Here is a 23,524-nt window from a genome sequence, read left to right on the forward strand (position 1 = left end):
GTAAGGGAAGGGTTAGGTGATTGGGATGTAGCATGTAAGGGAAGGGTAAGGGGGTTGTGATGTAGCATGTAAGAGAAGGGTAAGGGGGTTGTGATGTAGCATGTAAGAGAAGGGTAAGGGGGTTGTGATGTAGCACGTAAGGGAAAGGTTGGGTGGTTGGCATGTAGCGTGTAGGGGTGGATCTGTGTTAGGTTTTATATAAGGGCGGAGTCAGATTGGTGGAGTTTAGGTTTAATGAGATCTGATTCTGGACAAATTCTGTCCTTGTACTCTGATTGGCTCTGGCAATAATGTTTGTAGTCGTAAGCATTTGTCCAGAAGTGATTGGCCCTTCCTCTGGATGAACAGTCTGGGATTTAGGTTTGTCATACTTGTGCATTTTCTCATTTGTAGATATTGATTGTCTGCTATGATTTTGGTGGATCAGAATCTTCATCACACTCCTTTTTTTGGTCACACCCCTTTGTTTGTTCACACCCCTTTGTTTGGTCACACCCCTTTGTTTGGTCAAACCCCTTTGTTTGGTCACATCCCTTTGTTTAGTCATACCCCTTTTTGTGGTCACACCCCTTTGTTTGGTCATACCCCTTTGTTTGGTTACACCCCTTTGTTTGGTCACATCCATTTGTTTGATCACCCCCTTGTTTTGTCACACCTCCTTGTTTGGTCACCTCCCCTTGTTTGGTCACACCCCCTTGTTTGGTCACCTCCCCTTGTTTGGTCACCTCCCTTTGTTTGATCATCCCTTTGTTTAGTCATACCCCTTTGTTTGGTTACACCCCTTTGTTTGGTCACATCCCTTTATTTGATCACCCCCTTGTTTTGTCACACCTCCTTGTTTGGTCACACCCCCTTGTTTGGTCACCTCCCCCTGTTTTGTCACACACCCTTGTTTGGTCACCTCCCATTTTTGGCCACACCCCCTTGTTTGGTCACACCCCTTGTTTGGTCACACCCCTTTTTTTGGTCACATCCCCTTATTTGGTGGCTGTAGTCGTATATACGCATTGTGAGTTCTGTTCTGACCAGTGAAGAGAAGACACAGAAGTCATTTCTCAGTATGTTCTCCATGTGTCTCCACAGGGTGCGGACGGAAGGGATGGTCGCTGACATCTGGTAAACCTCCGCACAGCGGTGAGTCATCCTCCATCGTTGTCTTCTGTTGGTCAGGAATCCATCTCAGACATCTTCAGGTTCTTCAATGTCTTAACCCTCTTTCAGAAAAGCCTTTCCATGAGTTCTGAGCTTTGCTTTTCATAAATCAGAGTAAAAAAAGACACCTACAAAAGTCATCCGAGTTCACCCATTACCAAAAAAAAAAGAATGAATAAATAGATAACCTCCATACACAGAACCTTGCACCCAGTGTAGATCCAGAGGAAGGTAGAATAAACCAGGACAAAGCATGATCCAATGTACTACAACCAAGGAAGAAATTCCTTCCTGATCCCTCTAGATATTCCCTGGATCAACTACCCCTGGGTTTATTACCTCAAAATGTTAGTATCCAGTAATATTTTGTACATTTGGGAATACATCCAGGTCTTTTTTAAGCCAATCCTCTTTGATGGCCAGAACCACCTCTGGAGGGAGTCTATTTCACATTTTCACAGCTCTTACTGTGAAGAAGTCTTTCTGTGTGTGAAGGTTGTGACAAAAGCATCCAGCAACCAGCTTGGGTGCCTCCCTCAAGATATAGCTTTCTTCAGTCTGGACCTAGGAACTGGGTGTAGCGCTACCCCCGCAGGAGCCTCTGGTGAATAGGGATCCCCCACCCTGCACAGCCAGGCACTCAAAAGTTAGGAAACAGTCCAGTAACTTTGTTTTGTTTTTGTTTATTAGGAGTATTAAACTTGGATGGGGATAGGGGTATTATGGGATGCCCATATGACTGCAAGAACAGTTCTTCAGGGACAACTTTTCTATATACAGCTATATACACTCCTCATCTTCCTCCAGCACATCACTTGCTTGCAGAACACTTAGGCCCAGCTGGAAGACAGTTTGGGGAATTCACTCAGTCAGATTCAGTGAATGCCCTTTACAGGCAGGAACAACGAGCCCATTTGATGTGCAGCAAAAGTCCCAGTGTCCAGCTACCTTTCTGTGGCTACTGATCTGTAGCTGCCCCTTTCTCTAGCCCTCCTGGCTATTCCTCTACAGTCCTCCAAGATGGACTCTACAACCATCCCAGACTGCTGCCTTAGTCCTTTCAGGCTCTCTCAGTCCCGACTGTCTAACTCACCAGCTATCCAGCTGTCTTCTTCCTTGAGATCCCCTCTGGATGTGCTCGCTGGCTCCTGCTGTCCTCATCTGCTCCCATGCCACTGGGCAGGATTCCTCTGTGTTTCCTTCTGGCACCCGAGCACCAGGCCCAAGTTCACCCCCCCCCCCCCAGACTAGGGGGTTGCCCTTTAAGAGCCTCCGACAGTCTTCTCAGCTCTCCATCCCCAGCTTCCACCCGAACTCCACTGCTCTTGCTGGCGCACTAGTCTGCTGATCCGTAGTGCCCCGAAAACGCCAGTACGAATGCTGCCTTGAACAAAAGCTATTGTATATACCGTACTCACCTGATCCAGCAGCTCCTGAAACCTACAGAAAGTAACGGGACGGCAACTGAAGTGCTTTCGGGACCATTAAGTCCTTCGTAAAATCCTGGATACCCAATCATTTAAACAAGAAGGCCAAACCCGCCAACTTGCGATTCATGGCTGATTACAAAATTTTTAATAAAGATTTTTTTTTTCTAATTTACAACAAAACTAAAACATACAAAACATTAAAGAAAAAAAAAAAAACGTTATTGTTGCGAAAAGAGTTCCCCCCTAGATTTCCACCGCAACATGAACTGGAAACTATTCATGAAGAATAAGGTTCTTTAAGAAATAAGCCTTCCTCTACTCCTCTGGCCAACGCTCCGATCTCCCCTGGCCACCTAAGAATACTCCATAACCAGTGCAGTGTAAAGCACCAAGTCAAAGATTTTCAACAGCGAATGGCCATTAAAGGTTTCCAGAAAGATGTGCCAAATGGTCATCCCTATGGTCATTGGTCAACGTGATATAGCGCCATGGCAAAGTGACCCCAGCCGTGGCAGCAAACAACCCATGGCAAAAAACTCTTCCCATCGGCAAAATCCAACAAGGAAAGTTATGTTTGCCCAAAAGAGACTGCAACGGACACAACTGAACCTTGTGTTTACCGATCACCATATACATCTCCGCCTTGGGGGCGAGCAGTTTGTTGTCAGGCCAACAACATTCCATGGCAAGAGAATCAATGACAATACCTAAAAAACTGATGGATGAAGTTGGATCGTTCGTCTTATCCTCAGTCAAGGGAATCCCAGAACGCTGTAGAATCTTTGCTAAAAGGATGCCACACACATTGGACACAAAAAAATTTCCAAATAATGGATAACAGAATTAACCCCGAACACGTCGTGAACCAGCCACTCAACAAACGAGCTAAGCGTTAAACAAGGCATAGGACACCACGCAGGCCTCTGGATCAATTGCCTCATTAACCCTTGGGAATGACAAATTATGGATCAATCGAAATTTATTAGGTTCCTTCTTGGGTACCACACCCAAAGGAGAAGCCACCAGGGCTTGTGAAAGGGCCGGCCATCCAACCTTTCCCAAGTTTTTATGAGACTCCCTCCAGTGACAGCAAGACTGAAATTTGGGGAAAAAAAGTTTTTCTCAGTTTGTTATAAAATTTTGTAAATAAATAATTTTTCTCCTTCACTGACAGGCACTGAGAGGCTGTACTAATGAGGTGGCACTAGCATGCTGCACTGATGAGCACTGAAAGGCTGCACTGATAAGGTGACACTGAGAGGCTGTACTAATGAGGTGGCACTAGCATGCTGCACTGATGAGCACTGAAAGGCTGCGCTGATAAGGTGACACTGAGAGGCTGTACTAATGAGGTGGCACTAACATACAGCACTGATGGGCACTGATAGGCGACACCGATGAGGTGGCACTGAGAGGCTGTACTGATGAGGTGGCACTAACATGCAGCACTGATGGGCACTGATAGGCGACACTGATGAGGTGGCACTGATGAGGCGGTAGTGATGAGGAGACACTAACATGCAGCACTAATGGGCACTGATAGGCGGCACTGGAAGGCAGAACTGAGGGGCACTGACAGGCAGCACTGATGGGCACTGATTGACTGCACTGATGGGCACTGATAGGCGACACTGATAAGGTGGCACTGATGAGGCTGCAGTGATGAGGAGGCGCTAACATGCAGCACTAATGGGCACTGATAGGCGGCACTGACAGGCAGCACTGATAGGTGTCACTGACAGGCAGCACTGATGGGCACTGACAGGCAGCACTGACGGGCAAATATTGGCAGCACTGATGAGAATTGATAGGGGGCATTAATGGGCACTGATAGGCATCACTGATGGGCACTGACAGGCAGCACTGATGGGCACTGATTGTCAGTACTGATGGGCACTGATTTGCAGTTATGATGGCCACTGATAAGTGGCACTGATGGGCACTGACAGGCAGCACTGATGGGCACTGACAGGCAGCACTGATGGGCACTGATAGGTAGAAACATAGAAACATAGAATGTGTCGGCAGATAAGAACCATTTGGCCCATCTAGGTGGCACTAATGGGCACTGATAGGCAGCACTGATGGGCACTGACAGGCAGCACTGATCGGCATTGATTGCCAGTACTGATGGGCACTGATAGGCAGCACTGATGGCCACTGATAGGCGGCACTGATGGGCACTAACAGGCAGCACTGATGTGCACTGATTGGCAGTACTGATGGGCACTGATAGGCGGCACTGATGGGCACTGACAGGCAGCACTGATGGGCACTGATAGGCGGCACTGATGGGCACTGACAGGCAGCACTGATGGGCACTGATTGGCAGTACTGATGGGCACTGATGGGCACTGACAGGCAACACTGATGGGCCCTGATTGGCAGTACTGATGGCCACTGATAGGCGGCACTGATGGCCACTGATTGTAAGCACTGATGGGCTGCACTGATTATGAGTGTAGATATCCCCAGTGAGGAAAGCTGCTTATCAGTGCTCCTCTCCCCATTTGCGGTCATTGTGAGGAGAGGAGTGCTGATAAGTGATTGGACACAGCTGATCACATGGTAAAGAGCCTTCGTCATTGGCTCTTTATGGATATCGGTGATGCACTGTGTCACCACTAATCACTGCACTGCACGCCCTCGGGGGTGCACACGAGCGACCCATTCTGAAGGATGTCACGTGATGTCCAGTCAGAATGGAAAAGGCACCGCCTGCTATAGTCCGGGCGGGAAAATTGTACATTGTTATTGGGTACATTTAATTAATACCGGATTTTCTTTAATGGAAATTTTTCATTTGAGTTTATTCATTTTTTCTATCTTTTAAAAACAATTTATGAAAACTTCATTGTCATTTTCTTTCACGATCAAATATTTTTTTGATCCATTATCGCTGGGCCCTTAAACAGCATGGGGCCCACGGGCTGCTGCCTACTCTGCCTATTGGGTAATCCGGCATTGTACGGTACACTGGAAACAACGTCTCATAGGAAATTCAGCGTGTATGTGTTTATATCGACCCAATAAATATATATTTATTATTCATGAAAACACAAAATGAAGTATTTGAAAATGATGGCGCCCCCTAAAGGATACATCCATGTCTGCTACCAATAATATATCATTCATTCAATGCAAAATCGCCTTCCATTTCTACAATCGGTATGCTGTATATTACGTGTATACCAAGCAATATACACCTCCTTGTATAAAGTCGGAGGATGCACTTTATATTCATTATTCCGATTTTGTATCTGATAATTAATTGTACACCATCATTTTAAAAGTATAGAAAGCCACAATCACCAGATATATTCACGCAGAAATAAGCCAAGCTTTAGGGTGCAATCCAGGTAACATTCACTATTATTGTCACAATTTGAATATCATTCCCAAAATTCACCTTGAACCACAATTTCCCGGCAGAGCGCAGCAATGATTTTTTTGTGCAGTGAATGTGACTTTCACTAAACATTCACTAGCGATGAATCCACGCGTCAATTAAAACAAATGCAAATGGTAGAATCGTCTGCAGTGAATGTCAGATTCGCTGTTTGATAAATGTTCCCCTAGATGCAATACCCAATATAGCCACTGAGGGCAGCACTGTGCTTCCTCTGACAACATTCAGGTGAGTTCAGTCATTTGTCTTCATCCCTCTTCTATTCTGTTATGGAATATTCTACAGAAGTCATTGATTAATTTGTCCCTTTCTGCTTTCTTCCGGCACAAAGATGCTAATCTTTAAAAAATTGAATCTTTCATAAAAGTAACAGAAATAAAAATGAGTGTCAGAAACAACTTTATTCCAGTAAAAGTCAGGGGGACAATCCAAACAGTAACCAATTTGTTTCAGGGGCTCCCTTTATCAGGGCTGGATTGACAACAATGTGAATAGACTAGAAGTGAACTGGACCCGTCCGGACCTGAGGAAGGGGCCCCTGAAATGCATTGGCTACTTTTTGGATTGTCCCAGATTTTTAGTGAAATAAGTTTGGAATAAAGTTATAGCTGAACCTCTTAGCAGTAGTGTGGAACTTCAATTTCCATTTTTGTTACATTACACTTCAAACCAAGGAGACCACGGAAAGCCTACAGGGTGTAGGAGCCATCTGCCCAGGAACCAGAGTCAATACTTCAAGGCAGGAATATGGGTCTGGAAATACCAAAGGGATAACCTTACCGGTCCATCAATACCAATAAGATAACCTTACCAGTCCATCAATACCAATAAGATAACCTTACCAGTCCATCAATACCAATAAGATAACCTTACCAGTCCATCAATACCAATAAGTAAAAGTTACGGGTCCAACAATACCAATAAGATAACCTTACCAGTCCATCAATACCAATAAGATAACCTTACCGGTCCATCAATACCAAAAGGTTAACCTAACTGTCCACCAATACCAATAAGATAACCTTACCAGTCCATCAATACCAATAAGATAACCTTACCAGTCCATCAATACCAATAAGTAAAAGTTACGGGTCCAACAATACCAATAAGATAACCTTACCAGTCCATCAATACCAATAAGATAATCTTACTGGTCCGTCAATACCAATAAGTACATCTTACGGGTCCAACAATACCAATGGGAAAACCTTACGGGTGCAGCAATACCAATGTGATAAACTTAAGGGTCCAACTATACCAATAAGATTTTTTCACACTTATACCAATAAGATAACCTTACTGGTCCATCAGGAACAATAAGAACAACTTACAGGTCCAGCAATACCAATAAAAATTCTTGAAAAATAAATGAATCCTAAAAAGGTCAGGCCTGAGCATGTAGGCCCTTTACAATATAATCAGGAGTGGGTGTCGTTGGAAATGAATAGAGCTTGGAGCATAGAAACCCACTTCAGTGCGCTCAAGATTATTACACACCAAGCTCCATTAATAGCTTGTACTGAAAAGTACAATCGTACCGCTCTTTTGTGTAGCGGTTTACCAAGCGCTGGCAGCAAAGTAATTGAACAGACATGCTTGCTGTAGTCAATCCGATGCTCTCTGGAGGGTCCCTCTGAGTAAACTGCTTCCTCCAGGACACATCAGGTTTAACAAAAGGGAGTTAAAGGGAGTGGCTTCAAAACCACCAATCACAGAACATGTATACATTCAAGTGTGGAGTACATGCCCATGAATGGACACAAGCGAACAAATGTGCTCAACTGCCAGAAGGAGCACATGGCTTTTCATTGTTCATTCATGTCAATCCATAAACATGTACTCATACTTATTAGTGGGTCCAATCATACATGATTCATATATAAACCAAATATGACAGTGACCATTCTAACTGTTCCGGTTGATGAGGCTTTATCTCCATAAGACAATAGTAGCAGTGTTTCAATCACACGGATCCGAATGTGACTAAAAGATGCCCTCTATTAATCTTGGTAAAATAAGAATTTCAATATCACAAACATAACTCAGCAGTACAGGGCCCCAAACTGCAGATATAGATCTGTGCGATGGACTCTCTCTGCTATTAGTATTGTGCCATCTCATCCAGTGGAAGATTTTCACCAACAAGTCTTTCCTGCAATGACAGTTAAAGCGATAATCACTGTAAATGGCGATTATCGGTAAAACTCGACACTGGGAGACATTATGACTATTTAACTAAAGAAATGTCTATCAAAAGACAAGAGAAGGAAAATGTATTAAATACTTTCTTCAGCTCTGTGTATACAAAGGAGCATGGGGGAGCTCATGACTATAATAGGGGTGGTAGTGACACAGCCCCAAATGATCCACAATGGCTCAAAAGTGATATGGTCCAGAAATATTTAGACAGAATAATGGTGGATAAAGCGCCTGGACCACATGGCATCCACCCACGCATCCTAAAAGAATTGAGCGCTGTAATTTCAGAGCCTTTGTTTCTAATTTTTAGGGACTCGTTAACGACTGGAATAGTACCACTGGATTGGCGTAGGGCCAATGGGGTGCCTATAATTAAAAAGGGATCAAAGTCTTTGCCAAGTAACTATAGACCTGTTAGTGTAACTTCTATCATCGGGAAGATATTGGAGAGTTTAATAAAAGACCACATAGATGAGTTCTTGCTGGAAAAAAATATTTTAAGCAACAGACAGCATGAATTCATGAAAGACAGAACTTGTCAAACAAACCTGATTTCTTTTTATGAGGAGGTAAGTAAAACCTTGGACAGAGGGGGGGCTGTGGACATTGTATACTTGGAGAGAGGGGTGGCTGTGGACGTAGTATACTTGGACAGAGGGGGGCTGCGGACGTGGTATACTTGGAGAGAGGGGTGGCTGTGGACGTGGTATACTTGGACAGAGAGGTGGCTGTGGACATGGTATACTTGGACAGAGGGGTGGCTGTGGATGTGGTATACTTGGACAGAGGGGTGGCTGTGGACATGGTATACTTGGACAGAGGGGTGGCTGTGGACGTGGTATACTTGGACAGAGGGGGGGCTGTGGATGTGGTACACTTGGAGAGAGGGGTGGCTGTGGACGTGGTATACTTGGGACAGAGAGGTGGCTGTGGACATGGTATACTTGGACAGAGGGGTGGCTGTGGACGTGGTATACTTGGACAGAGGGGGGGCTGTGGACGTGGTACACTTGGACAGAGAGGTGGCTGTGGACGTGGTATACTTGGACAGAGGGGTGGCTGTGGACGTGGTATACTTGGACAGAGGGGTGGCTGTGGACATGGTATACTTGGACAGAGGGGTGGCTGTGGACGTGGTATACTTGGACAGAGGGGTGGCTGTGGACGTGGTATACTTGGTTTCTGTAAAAGCGTGTGACACAGTTCCCACACACGGCTAATGTGTAAGGTAAAGTCTGTTTGTAAATGGATAGAAAATTGGCTAAAAGATAGAATTCAGAGAATAGTGGTTAAAGCGGTGTTCCACCCAAAAGTGGAACTTCCGCTCATTTGCTTCCTCCCCCCTCAGGTGTCACATTTGGCACCTTTCAGGGGGGGGGGTACCTGTTTTTGACAGGTACCCTTCCCAACTTCTGGGAGACGGCGCCGCGGCCCCCTCCTCCTTCGCTGCAAGGCTTCACTGACGGGTTCTTTCATCAGCAATGGCGGCGGCAGCACCTCACAGCTGATGGAAACATTGGCTGCGGTGCCGACATCACTGGACTCCAGGACAGGGAAGATATTGTGTATATGGGATTGTATGGTTGGGGCGGGTATAGGATTGTGTATATGGGATTGTATGGTTGGGGTGGGTATAGGATTGTGTATATGGGATTGTATGGTTGGGGTGGGTATAGGGTTGTGTATATGGGAGTGAATGGTTGGGGCGGGTAAAGGATTGTGTATATGGTATTGTATGATTGGGGTGGGTATAGGATTGTGTATATGGGATTGTATGGTTGGGGTGGGTATAGGATTGTGTATATAGGATTGTATGGTTAGGGTGGGTATAGGATTGTGTATATTGGATTGTATGGTTGGGGAGGGTATAGGATTGTGTATATGGGATTGTATGGTTGGGATGGGTATAGGATTTTGTTTATGGTATTGTATGGTTGGGGTGGATATAGGATTGTGTATATGGGATTGTATGGTTGGGGAGGGTATAGGATTGTGTATATGGGATTGTATGGTTGGGGAGGGTATAGGATTGTTTATATGGGATTGTATGGTTGAGGTGGGTATAGGAGTGTGTATATGGGATTGTATGGTTGGGGTGGGTATAGGATTGTGTATATGGGATTGTATGGTTGGGGTGGGTATAGGATTGTGTATATGGGATTGTATGGTTGGGGTGGGTATAGGATTGTGTATATGGGATTGTATGGTTGGGGTGGGTATAGGATTGTGTATATGGGATTGTATGGTTGGGTTTTCTTTACTGTTTTTTGTTTTTTATTGGTTGAGCCAGATGGACTTGTGTCTTTTTTCAACCTGACTAATTATGTAACTATGTAATGTGGCAACCTTACCGGTCCATCAATACCAATAAGATAACCTTACGGGTCCAACAATACCAATGAGGCAAGCTTATGGGTGCAGCAATACCAATAAGATAAACCTTCTGGTCCATCACTATCAATAAGATAACCTTAAGGGTCCAACGATACCAATAGGATAGCCTTACGGATGCAGTAATACCAATAAGATAACCTTAAGGTTCCAACATTACCAATAAGATAACTCTAAGGTCACCCTTTAGTATGAGAATGTTAGGGTTGGGGTTATTTTCCAGTCACTTTACTGGTTTCTACACAGTTCTTTCAAACACTGAGACTTTTTGTCCTATTGCAGGAAATCTATATCTGCAGCCATCAGCTGAAGACAGTAACAGTGTGAAGGGTCAGTCCACGACTCACCCCACTGGAAGGAAAAAGGTGTGAAGGGTCAGTCCACGGCTCACTCCACTGGATGGTCAATCGTGTGAAGGGTCAGTCCAAGGCTCACCCCACTGGATGGTCAATCGTGTGAAGGGTCAGTCCACGGCTCACTCCACTGGATGGTCAATCGTGTGAAGGGTCAGTCCACGGTTCAACCCACTGGATGGTCAATCGTGTGAAGGGTCAGTCCACGGCTCACTCCACTGGATGGTCAATCGTGTGAAGGGTCAGTCTAAGGCTCACTCAACTGGAAGGGAAACGGTGTGAAGGGTCAATCCACGGCTCACCCCACTGGATGGTCAATGGTGGAAAGAGACAGTCCACAGCTCACCCATTTTGAAGGGAAACGGTATGAAGGGTCAATCGGCAGCTCACCCCACTGGATGGTCAATGGTGTAAAGAGTCAGTCCACGGCTCACCCCACTGGATGGTCAATGGTGTAAAGGGTCAGTCCACGGCTCACCCCACTGGATGGTCAATGGTGTAAAGGGTCAGTCCACGGCTCACCCCACTGGATGGTCAATGGTGTAAAGGGTCAGTCCACGGCTCACTCCACTGGATGGTCAATGGTGGGAAGGGTCAGTCCATGGCTCATCCAACTTGAAGGGAAACACTGTGAAGGGTTAATTAACGGCTCACCCAACTGGATGGGAAACGGTGTGAAGGGTCAGTCCACGGCTCACCCCACTGGATGGGAAATGGTGTCGGCTATGGTGAGTAAAATTTAAATACTTATTAAAACAAACTGTAGCAATCGTTGTGTGCATTAAAATGAAAGTATTACTAAACCCACAACAGTAAAATCAGTCTGTATATGTATTAAAGCATGCTGGTTATACTCACTGTGGAACCTAAGGGGTTAATCCTCTGCATTGTGTATAAAGGCTGTTTGATCCTGTCTTCTCAGAACCTCCCCTTCTTCTACTGTCCCCAATCCATCTCCTAAAAAAACAGAGCCTCGGGCACTCTGCACATGCTCAGTTTGGTGTGTATTGCAATCACATAATCTGTAGAGACCATCATAGAAGGCGTATCCACCATTGTCACATAATCTGTAGAAACCATTGTAACGGACCATTTCAGCTGACAAGGGGTTAAAATCCGTTTAGGCGATATGCCCCTTTCTGAGAGACAGGCACAGCTACTTGCAGGACACCAAACTCCCAAACTGGATACAAAATAGCACTCCAACCTGGAACCTCACGAATAGCTGCTAGCAGACGAACAGGAAAATCATACATCAGCTTACACTCCTAGCAATCAGTCTCCAACAGCATACAGGGAATCCCCCCAAGAACGAGACAAGGCTCCGGGTTGAGGGTAAAACAGGAACAACATTTATTGGAAGAACACAGCACACTTTTATACAGAATTTGGAACATCCTTCCCCCAACAACCGCTTTCCCATTGGTCAATTGCACAGTACCTGCAGTTCCCAATAAGGTCCTCTCCAGCCATGCAAATGAGGGCTTGAAAATGAGTCAGCAGTGATTGGTCCGATAACTTGACCAGAAGGACTGCCATGCAAATGAGGACTTGAAAATTAGTCAACAGGGATTGGTCAGATACAGAACAATGGTTCCCTAACGAGCCCTCAATACACATTACTCTGAGTGTCAATAGTTACATCCCTTAGCAGACAACAGGTGAGGTCATTAGCACACCTGACAATAGGTGAATGGAGAGCCACCTCAGACAGTCCGTCTCCTCAGAACTTCCTGGAATGACCATATTAGGAGTGCACTTCCTGTGCCTTACAGTTTACAGGAATAAGGTTTAGCTTGCAAGATAGAGGCAAGACTCCATTAGCCACATGGTTACAGAAACACAAAAAGACACAAAAATGCATAACTCCCAGTCTACTGAACAGAACCCCCACATTCAACCCATCCCCAGATAGCTTGGATCTGAGCGCTCAACATATTCAAACAGCACTCAGATGCCAAAAACACAGTCAAATTGCCATGGGGTTTACATTTGGCATGGGCTGATGAGAGGGTCCATAGTCACCTTGCAGGAGGCGAGCAACCAGGCTTCTCCAATGCCCAGTGGCGAGATTGGTCTCGTCACAACCATCGTGGAAGACATATCCACCATTATCACATATTTTTGAGTCCAGAGAACTGACCCCCCCATGTAATGGATAGTTCATTCTGAGTCCAGGGAACCGACCCTCCCCCCCCTTGTAATATATCCTTCACACCGAGTCCAGGGAAGCCCCCACCCCCATGTAACCATGTAATGTATTGTTCATACTAAGACCAGAGAACTGACCACCCCCCATGTAAAGTCGTGTTCATACTGAGTCCAGGGAACCCCCACATGTAGCCATGTAATGTATTGTTCATACAGAGCAGATGACAGCTGTACTGATTTTAGGCCAATGAGCTAAATGGAAGCAAGTCACTAATATAAATTCCATCAAATTATTATAAATAATAAATGAAGAACCTAAATTACATTCACAATAAAATCTCTGCAGCTCTTTATTTTGGAGTCCCAGGAAAGGTAATGATAGTAATAGTCACCCGGACATGAGAGGTAAATATTGCTTTATTACAAAACCTCAGAATTGCTGCAAACCTTTTAGTAAGTTACCAGCTTCCAATGTAAACCTCTGCTGCAGTTCCCAAAGAAGGCGAATCCCCGAAGACGTGAAGATCAAGTCATATAACTTTACCATAACCACATCCATGGGGATCCTCAGTCCCCACCTCTGCAGTTCCCAAAAAAGCCGAATCCCCGAAGACATGAAGATCTAGTCATAGCACTTTACCGTAATCACATCCATGGGGATTCTCAGTCCCCACCTCTGCAGTTCCCAAAAAAGCCGAATCCCCGAAGACATGAAGATCTAGTCAAATAACTTTACTGTAATCACATCCATGGGGATTCTCAGTCCCCACCTCTGCAGTTCCCAAAAAAGCCGAATCCCCGAAGACATGAAGATCTAGTCAAATAACTTTACTGTAATCACATCCATGGGGATCCTCAGTCCCCACCTCTGCAGTTCCCAAAGAAGGCGAATCCCCGAAGACATGAAAATCTAGTTATATAACTTTACCGTAATCACATTCATGGCGATCCTCAGTCCCCACCTCTGCAGTTCCCAAAGCAGGGGAATCCCCGAAGATGTGAGGATCTAGTCATATCACTTTACCATCATCACATTCATGGCGATCCTCAGTCCCCACCTCTGCAGTTCCCAAAGAAGCCAAATCCCCGAAGACCTGAAGATCCAGCCATAGGACTTTACCGTAATCACATCCATGGCGATCCTCAGTACCCAGGCTCTGCAGTTCTGGGTGGTCCATTGGGTGGTTCCATTGTCATCTCTTTAGGAGGATGGCTAACTTTGCTGCTGCTGGCCAACTTTGGTCCACCATTCCTGGACAGAGTTCCAACATTCGAGGGCTAGTCAGGAACAGTTTTGTCATTTGGTGTCCTAACAGGATCTTTGGATTTTTGTGATGAGGATTAGTGATGAGCTGAAGATTTGGTCCAATCACAAGTTTGGCAAATACCAGAACATTTGCCCTGAGCCATGTGTAATAGCTTCCCACACTCACTGGTTGTTAAAAACACCAATGAGTGGATAGTATAAAAAAATGGAGTCTGGTTAGAGGTTTAGGGGTATTTCACAAAAATAAATTTGTGAGGTCCCCCAGGAAATCTATACACTTTAGGTATGATACAGATTTTAGGGGAAAAAAAAAAACATTTTCATATATTTGTGTATTTTATATACTTGCATTGGGTGCAGGGGAATATTAAATGAAAGTCCCCCAAAAAATCCACAGATCCTTAATCCGAGTCTTGTTGTCTAGGAAAGGAAAGGTGGGGTGAGCATGCACCTCCTCCTGAACCATACCAGGCCACATGCCACATCCCTCATATTGATGAGGACAAGAACTCTTCTCCACCACCCGGGCCCATTGAATGTGGAGGTCTGTGGGTGTGATGCTTATTATAATCTGGAAGCCCCCTTTTGACAATATAGGGGCACCCAGTTACCCCCCCTTCACCTCAATAGTACCCCCTACTCATTCACAAAAATAAGTTATAACCTGGCAATAAAGACACCCAAATAGGCCGATATCTGGGGGGGCCCCACTTGACGCGTTTCATCATCACATAATGTCCTCTGAAGCGGCTGAGGACGTCACATGATGACGAAATGCGTCAAGTGCACGGTGTATTACTTTCGGTCTAGGTGGAAAGCACACGTATGCCTAGCGGCTTTCTCCATTGATCAGAGAGGGTGGATGCATATATTTGGAGCACTTTTAAGTATTTGTACCTACAGTGAATGTTTTTAATAATAAACACAAGACATTTTTACGCTATGAGAAGTCCTTCTGTCGTTCGCTTTTTCCATTATTGATTTTTTGCCTCTGGAGCTACATCAAACATCACCATGAGGAGGGGATTTTGGGTAGCGGCTGGGAGATACCCTCTGGTCCCTGGGTGACCACCAAGTGAGTTTGACCTTTGTTGTTATAAAACAAAGGGGTCAACGCCATCTGGTGAGTGGGGATCTTTCCTCATAAACGTGGTGATATTGCAGCACAACACATTTCTTCACATTTTTTATTTTGTATGGACTTTCATGTTTGGTATTTATACAATTTTTTGGGACTGAGCACTATATTAATCATTTAATTGACACTTTTTAAGAGATATGACTTTTGTCTGTTATTTATTCATTTGGTAAGCGCTGTTTTAACACTCAAGGAAATATATATTTTGGTGCTATTTTGGATAAAGGAATAATCATGGTAAAAAAAAGCACTTGTGGGATTAACTAATCATTTTTTTTGTATAATTTTCCTTTAGGGGGTGTGGCAGTGGGTGTGTCCTATGCCTACATAGTTTTGGTAATAGGTGTCCCTCGTTCCCATCTCAGAATGTTGGGAGGAATGGAATCCGGTGCTTCCTGTAGAAAAGGCACCATGGATGTCTGACTCAACTTCTCTGTACAGAGCCGGTAGGAGGAAGGCTGAATACTTACCACATAGCCTAACCTGTTCTCACCAGCAATCAGTGTAGCCCTTGCTGGCACCCCCTCTAGGACAGGATAGGAGCTGCACAGCCTAGCTATGCCCAAGGCTTGTTCTGCTCCCACAGTAAGAGGAAGGACACGAGTGGTCAGGGAATTTAGGAGTCCCTCCCCCCCCCCTCCTCCCAAGGAGGGGGAGGTTAACCAGGTGTGCCGGCTACTTACTCTTCTATGATTCTGTAATCTCAGATCTCATGCCATGTAAACTGCTTGGGTTACCACCAATCTTATATGCTGCTTTTTGTTATCTTTCTCTGTATGTTTCCCTGCTATGAACATTGATAACACTGTCCTGATCTTTCCTGCAAACCACAAAGCTGTATCTTCAGGGTAAAGGATAATGATATGACAGATGATAATGCCATCTCATTGTAAGAATTGTGGTGGTATTGTTGGACATCTGCATTGGCGCTGGTGACATTTAATGATTCATTGGTGGAGGATGGAGGGGTACAGGCTTGTTTCAGATGTTCAGAATGTCTCCCAAGGAGACATGGGATCGATAAGACCTCTTCAGCTGGCAAAGTTATAATTAAAAAGGTAGAAGGATGGTCAGTGTCACTTTTTTACAAGGTCACCTCGACGATTCCACTAAACCCAATTGACATGTCTTTGCGTTCTTTTACAGCGCTTCCACTCGATTGCAGACTTTGTTTTAGGAACATTTGGCTGAACCGTCTTCCTATTAAACATGATAACATTGTTTTTTTATATACACGCTACAGTGCAGAAAAAGGACGGGTGTGTTTTAATTCACGCTAAATTTGATTAATGAGAGAAGCAAACACAACTGCCCCCTGCTTCCTCAATCAAGTTTGATTGTTGGTGATTAAGTGACGGTTCAATGACTCTGCTTTATAAGTTTAGGCCTTTGGATTGGTGACCCTGATACCCTGTGACCTCGATTTCAGATCTAAGTAATTGATTCATTCAGAATGGGGTACACTGACCCAATGAAGTTTGATTTTTGGATCGGTGACATTAGCATCTCGTGATTCTGGTACTACAGGGGTTCGAGTCTAGGAATGTCACATTGCATTGGAGCAGCTTTTTTGGATGGGTTGAAGTCTCGGATTGGTGGCACTTGCACATTAGTTCGGAGTTTTGGACATTAGTGCATTAAGGTTTAGAATTGATTACAATGATACATAAGGGTTGAAGTCTCATATTGTTTGAACTGGCACGTTACATTGAAGTTTTGAATTGCTAGCATTAGCACCAATGTTTGTAGGGTTGTAGACACAGATATATTTGGGTTTGCATTTTGGATCAGTGACAGCAGTACACTAGGCTGGAGTTTCCAACTGGTGATAGTGGTATGTGAGGGTTGGGGTTTCAGATCAGTTACTCCAGTGGTCTGCAATGTGGAGACATTGACCCATAAGGGCTGGGGTCCCAGTTTATTGACACTAGCACATTGGGTTTGGGGTTTTGGATTGATGGCAACATGAATGTCAAGGGCAAACATGGACGAATGTTTTTTTTCACTTGATTTAAAGCAGAAGTTACCCCAGACTAAGTACATTTTCTGGAGCTCTGCCCAGTTTGGAATTGTTCCAAGTGGTTGGATCTCCGTTCTATTAATTGGAAGAGGCAGGGCTTTTTTTCAGCTGGAACTTGGTGAAACTCAGTTCCACTACCTCTGGTTCAGGCCCTCTGCTCACCACTATCACTTGTAAACACAAAAGTCCGGCTTCTGTGCTTACCAGTAATAGCTTGTCTTCCAGTGACTCCAGCAGATCTGATCTCCTGAACGGCTCCCACTGAATAAAGGATGGAGACAATGGAGATGCAGGTGCCTGGGGTGCATTGTGGATGTCGACACTTCCGTTAGATGATCTGCCTGCAAGTGAGAGAGGAGGAGCCATCTACAGCGTTTCGGGGGGGGGGTGCTATAGATGTCTGGGTGCTTCAGCTTAATACAGCAACAGACGTAAGACATGGGAAAGATTGTGGAGCTTTTATAAAGGGGGGGGGGAGAAGATAGAGGCAATGGAGGGGGAATTGCATACAGAGATCAGAGCTGAAAAGGGGTGAAAGTGAGATGTGGAAGGGGGGTGCAGAGGTAAACAACTGTGGAGGAAGGCCACAGTGACCACACCCACTATTTGATGCAGTTTGGAGGGTGTGTTTATGGGGGAGGAGGGGGTTGTGGTTGAATTTCTGCTCCTGGGTAGAGGTATAACAAACATGGAAGTCCAGTTACTGCTGGTGAACAAACTGATGGATCGGAAGAAGAAGAATTTCTGAAGAAGAGCTTTTTAAAGTCTCATAAAATAAATATTGGGATTTAGTGATTACAGAGGACAAGGCCGATGATACACTTCTTCAAATAACTAGATGATGGGAAGTGAAAAGGTTGCACCCAAGGGTCTACTATGCTCATTGGAACAGAAGGATATTCTTGCCTAGAAACCAAATCTCTATCCAGTTCATACCAAGAATTTCATCCTTGGAGTGACTTAATGGCTGGCTGAAGTGATTTAATCCCCTGCCTTGCTTATTTGTATTCTACATTCCAGAAGTTGTGATGTAAAGTATTAAACTAACTGATATATTATGAATATTAATTCCCTATATATATTATTTAGCATGGATGCTGCCGGGTAGATGGTGTCTGTGTGACCAATCTTCCGGGAATAGCACTCAAGTCGTGTTTTTTGGTTATGTAACTTCTCACCACCAACACGTCCAGCCCGTTCCTGTCCCCGCGGACACATCTCTTTTATATATACAGTATTTATAATGCCTGTCTGAGGTCACAGTGTGTGTATATATATAAGTATCATTGGTGGTCTGGTGTTTATTTTCATATGATAGAAGCAGTTGTAATGTTATTAGTGATTTGGTTTCATTGTATATTACATAGTTACATAGTAGTTGAGGTTGAATAAAGACAATAGTCCATCCAGTTCCCCCTGTGTAGGTGTGTGTGGCTGTAATCATCTCTCATACCCCTGAATGTTCTGATCCTTGAGATGTACGTCTAAGAGTCTTTTGAAAGCCACCATACTTCCCGCAGAAACCACCTCTTGTGGTAGAGAATTCCACAATCTTGTAGCCCTAACAGTAAAGAACCCCCCACGTTGCCTGAGGTTAAATCTCTTCTCCTCTAATCGCATTGTATGTCCTCGTGTCCTCATGCAATCCTTGTGACTGAATAGCTTTTTCTCTATGCTGAGATCCCCATTGAGATATTTATAAATTGCCATCATGTCCCCTCTTAGGCGTCTCTTCTCCAGGAAGAATAAATCAAGCGATCGCAGACGCTCTTCATGATTAAGGTCCTCCAATCCCCTAATTAGTTTAGTTGCCCTTCTCTGGACTCTCACCAGCTCCAACACATCCCTCCTGAGGACTGGTGACCACAGGTGTGCGCACAGGGTGTGCCAGGTGTGCCCGGGCACACCCTAATCACCCCATGTACATTAACATTATCACTTTTTGTGCTGGCAGGAAGATGGGAAAAATCTCTCTTACTGGCTCTGCCATAAGAGAAGTCTTTAGGCACTTGCCTTTTCAATGTGCCGGCAGGGAGATTAATGTGCAGGGGTCATATATATGTAGACACACACAAACACGTGTGTTTGAGCTTTGGGGTGCATACTCTAATTTAATAGGCTGCACACACCTACGCTGGTGACCAGAACTGGACAGAATACTCCAGATGCGGTCGGACCAGAGTTTTATAAAGTGGAAGGATTATAGTCTTATCTCTGGAATACATCCCTTTCTTTCTGCATGCTAATATTCTGCTGGCTTTGGCAGCTGCCGCTTGACATTGCATGCTGTTGCCTAATCTATCATCAACCAAGACTCCCAGATCTTTCTCCATTTTTGATTCCCCCAAAGGTTCCCCCCTAAGTGTATTGTGCTTTTATGTTTTTAGTCCCCAAGTGCAAAACCTTACACTTCTCCACGTTAAACCTCATTTGCCATGTCGTAGCCCAGTCTTTTATTTTGTCTAGGTCATTCTGTAGGATATCTGCTTCATGCTGTGCAGTTATTGCCCTGCCCAATTTTGTGTCATCTGCAAAAACTGATATAGAACTCCTGATCCCGACCTCAATGCTGTTTATGAATAAATTGAACAAGGTTGGTCCCAGGACTGAGCCCTGGGGGACCCCACTTACCACCCCAGACCAGTCTGAGTATGCGCTATTTATTACCACCCTTTGGACACGCTTTTTTAGCCAGTTCCGTATCCAAGAGCAAACCTTGTGGTCAATGCCTGCAGACCTTATTTTATAAATTAAGTGCTTGTGGGGAACTGTATCAAACGCCTTTGCGAAATCCAGGTACACCACATCCACTGGTCTCCCCATATCCTGGTACACCACATCCACTGGTCTCCCCCTATCTAGGTACACCACATCCACTGGTCTCCTCCTATCTAGCTTACAGCTCACCTCCTCATAGAACGTTAACAGATTGGTTTGACAAGAACGCCATTCGTAAACCCGTGCTGATTACTGCTGATGATGTTGTTGTCTTTAGCAAACTCTACGATATAGTCCCTTATCATCCCCTCCAGAAGTTTACATACTATCAATGTCAGACTGACAGGCCTATAATTTCCCGGGACATGCCTCTGCCCTTTTTTGAATATCGGTATCACGTTAGCTTTCCTCCAATCCCCTGGTACATTTCCTGTCATAATACTGTCAGCAAAGATTAGGAACAGAGGTCTAGATATAGTTTTACTAAGTTCTTTGAGTACTCTCGGACGTACGCCATCCGGGCCTGGTGATTTGATTTTATTGGTGGCGGTTTTCTTGTGGCCTGCCCATGGTTTGGGTTGCATTTCCAGGGCTCACTGTGAAAAAGTGATTGGTTTCTCTCCCTGGAGTTTTGATATCTCTCTTCACATTGGGTCATGCACTGGAATTTACTTAATATTACTGGAGAAGCACATGGTAAGTGAGGACGTAGAGTTCCTCATGGAAAGTTCCCATGTGTCCTTTGTTGTGACTTGGGCTGATGTTCTGGATTCAGTTTCCCTTACACCTGTACTGACCTCTGCCAGGGTTTCATTTATTGCCCCTTTAGGAGAGATTTATGTCCTTCCTCAGGGATCTAAGGGGTACCCTGCACAGAAGGAGGAGAGGAGGTCATCGCTGCACCGTTACTACGGACTTTCTCAATAAAAATGAGTTGTACCGGGCCTGTGGTTGCTTCAAGTGACTGAAGTGGAATCCTGCTACTGTTGGTGATGCAAAGTGAGATAGCGCCCCCATTAGGCTGACTAGTGCATGTCATGAACAAATACACACTGGGATGTAGGAAATCAGTGAAACAAACCTGGTTGGGTTGGGACAGGTGGTGGACAGGGGAAGAGGAACCCTATCCTGAAACCACAGAAGAAATGTCAGGCCTGATGCAAGAGGTGTCCCCAACCAGAGGAAAGGGTGACCAGGAGCATGGCGGCGAGTGTGTATTCAGGGCACACCATGTATATGACACACAATACTCTATATTACCAGGGCCGGTGCTTCCACTAGGCAAACTAGGCAGCCGCCTAGGGCGCATTGCCACCTAGGGGCGCAGCCACGAGTCGGCACTCTCTCTCCATCATTAATGATCCTTGTGAGCTGAGGGGAGAAGCGGCAGTGGGCGAGGAAGAAGGGACAGAGGAAGATGATAGGTGTCTGGGGCAGTGGCAGAACTACCAGGCCTTGGCTTTCCAGGGGGCCCCAATAGGCAGGAAGGGAGTCCACCGGAGTGCTGCCTGCATGATGATCCTCTTCAGCTGGAGCTGAGTGGCCTGAACCCCGAGCAGGAAGTGATACTCTGCACTGAGCTGGTGGGCAGCCGTTCATGTCCCTGGGTCAATATTAAGCAGGGAGTGGAGGAGAGCTGAACCTGACCCGGAGCTCGGCACTGACTGCTGCTTCTCTATCCACCAGGAGCCAGTTGGAGCCGTGGTGAGCACTGTGGTCCAGGAGAGGAGCGTCCTGGGAAAAGGAATCACGTTGAAGGAGGGCAGAGTGCGGACCACTCTCTTCATACTGCCTAGTGGGTGTCCCCAGAACAGGGGATCGGGGTCCCGGGGTGTGACATGGAGGATCCCTGGTGTGAAAGGGAAACAGGGTCACCAGGTTTGCCATGGTGAATCGGAGTCAACAGATGTGACATGGGGGATAGGGGTCACTGGGTGTAACACGGGTTCGGGGTCACCATGCGTGCCCGGAGAAATTGGGGTCCCTTCGTGTGCCATGGGGGATTGATGTCCCCAGGTCTGACATGTAAAAACATCAGGGTCTCTCCGAGTATGACATGGAGGAACATCAGGGGCCCCTGGTGTGACATAGAGGAACATTGGGATCACTGGGTATGACAGCATGACATTGAGGAATATTGGGGTCCCAGGATGTGACATGGAAAAACATCAGGGTCCCTGGGTGTGACATAGAGGGACATAAGGACATGGAGGAATATGGGGGTCACTGGGTATGACAGCATAACATGGAGGAGCCATCAGATCAGGGTCACTGGGTATTACATAGAGGAGTTTTTAACCCTTTCCCTTTTTATTATTTTTTTTTGGGGGGAGCGCAAGTAGCTGGTCTTGCCTAGGGCGTAAAATAGTCTAGCACCGGCCCTGTATATTACCAAAAGTATTGGGACACCTACCTTTACAGGCACATGAACTTTAATGACATCCCAGTCCCCCATGGACATAAATCAGGTTTAAACACATGAATGCACACTGTGATGGTGGACTCCTGGCGATTCAAATTAAAGCTGTCACAGCGGGCGACCCTGGCATGTGTGATAATCCAGCTGGCTCTCCTCTTCTCTCTGATCCCCTGCATTGGTGAGGCTGCATTGGATGATGGGCACTGGTGAGACTGCATTGCTGGGTACTGGGCAGTCTGCAAAGATGGACACTGATAAGTCTGCATTGGATGGGCACTGGTTAGGCCACATTGCTGGGCACTGGTAAGGCTTCATTGCTGTGCACTGGTAAGGCTTCATTGCTGGGCACTGGTAAGGCGTCATTGCTGGGCACTGGGGAGGCTGCATTGCTGGACCTGGGGAGGCTGCATTGCTGGGCACTGGTCAGACTGCAAAGGTGGGCACAGCTGAGCCCTGCATTCTTTATGTAGTGCACTCCTGAGCCCTACATTCTTTATGTATTTCACTCCTGAGCCCTGCATTCTTTATGTAGTGCACTCCTGAGCCCTGCATTCTTTATGTAGTGCACTCCTGAGCCCTACATTCTTTATGTAGTGCACTCCTGACCCCTGCATTCTTTATGTAGTGCACTCCTGACCCCTGCATTCTTTATGTAGTGCACTCCTGAACCCTGCATTCTTTATGTAGTGCACTCCTGACCCCTGAATTCTTTATGTAGTGCACTCCTGACCCCTGCATTCTTTATGTAGTGCACTCCTGAGTCCTGCATTCTTTATGTAGTGCACTCCTGAGCCCTGCATTCTTTATGTAGTGCACTCCTGAGCCCTGCATTCTTTATGTAGTGCACTCCTGAGCCCTGCATTCTTTATGTAGTGCA

General features: G+C 45.5%; 1 protein-coding gene and 1 long non-coding RNA gene across 2 annotated transcripts in view; both read left to right on the forward strand.

The window, feature by feature from the left end:
• Window positions 1-1,014: 1,014 nt before the first annotated feature.
• Window positions 1,015-11,017, forward strand: LOC309543487. Its single transcript, XR_014224794.1, has 2 exons — window positions 1,015-1,134; window positions 10,864-11,017. It is a non-coding gene; the product is annotated as an uncharacterized lncRNA (long non-coding RNA).
• Window positions 11,018-11,147: 130 nt separating this feature from the next.
• Window positions 11,148-23,524, forward strand: part of LRRC4B (leucine rich repeat containing 4B) — a 96,641-nt gene continuing 84,264 nt past the window's right edge. Inside the window, exon 1 of the mRNA XM_082275966.1 lies at window positions 11,148-11,662. The gene's annotated coding sequence lies outside the window, so the exon portion shown is untranslated. The remainder of the gene's footprint in view (window positions 11,663-23,524) is intronic.

Source organism: Pelophylax lessonae (genome assembly GCF_965119305.1).
Source record: "Pelophylax lessonae genome assembly, contig: HAP1_SCAFFOLD_86, whole genome shotgun sequence".
NCBI lineage: Eukaryota > Metazoa > Chordata > Amphibia > Anura > Ranidae > Pelophylax > Pelophylax lessonae.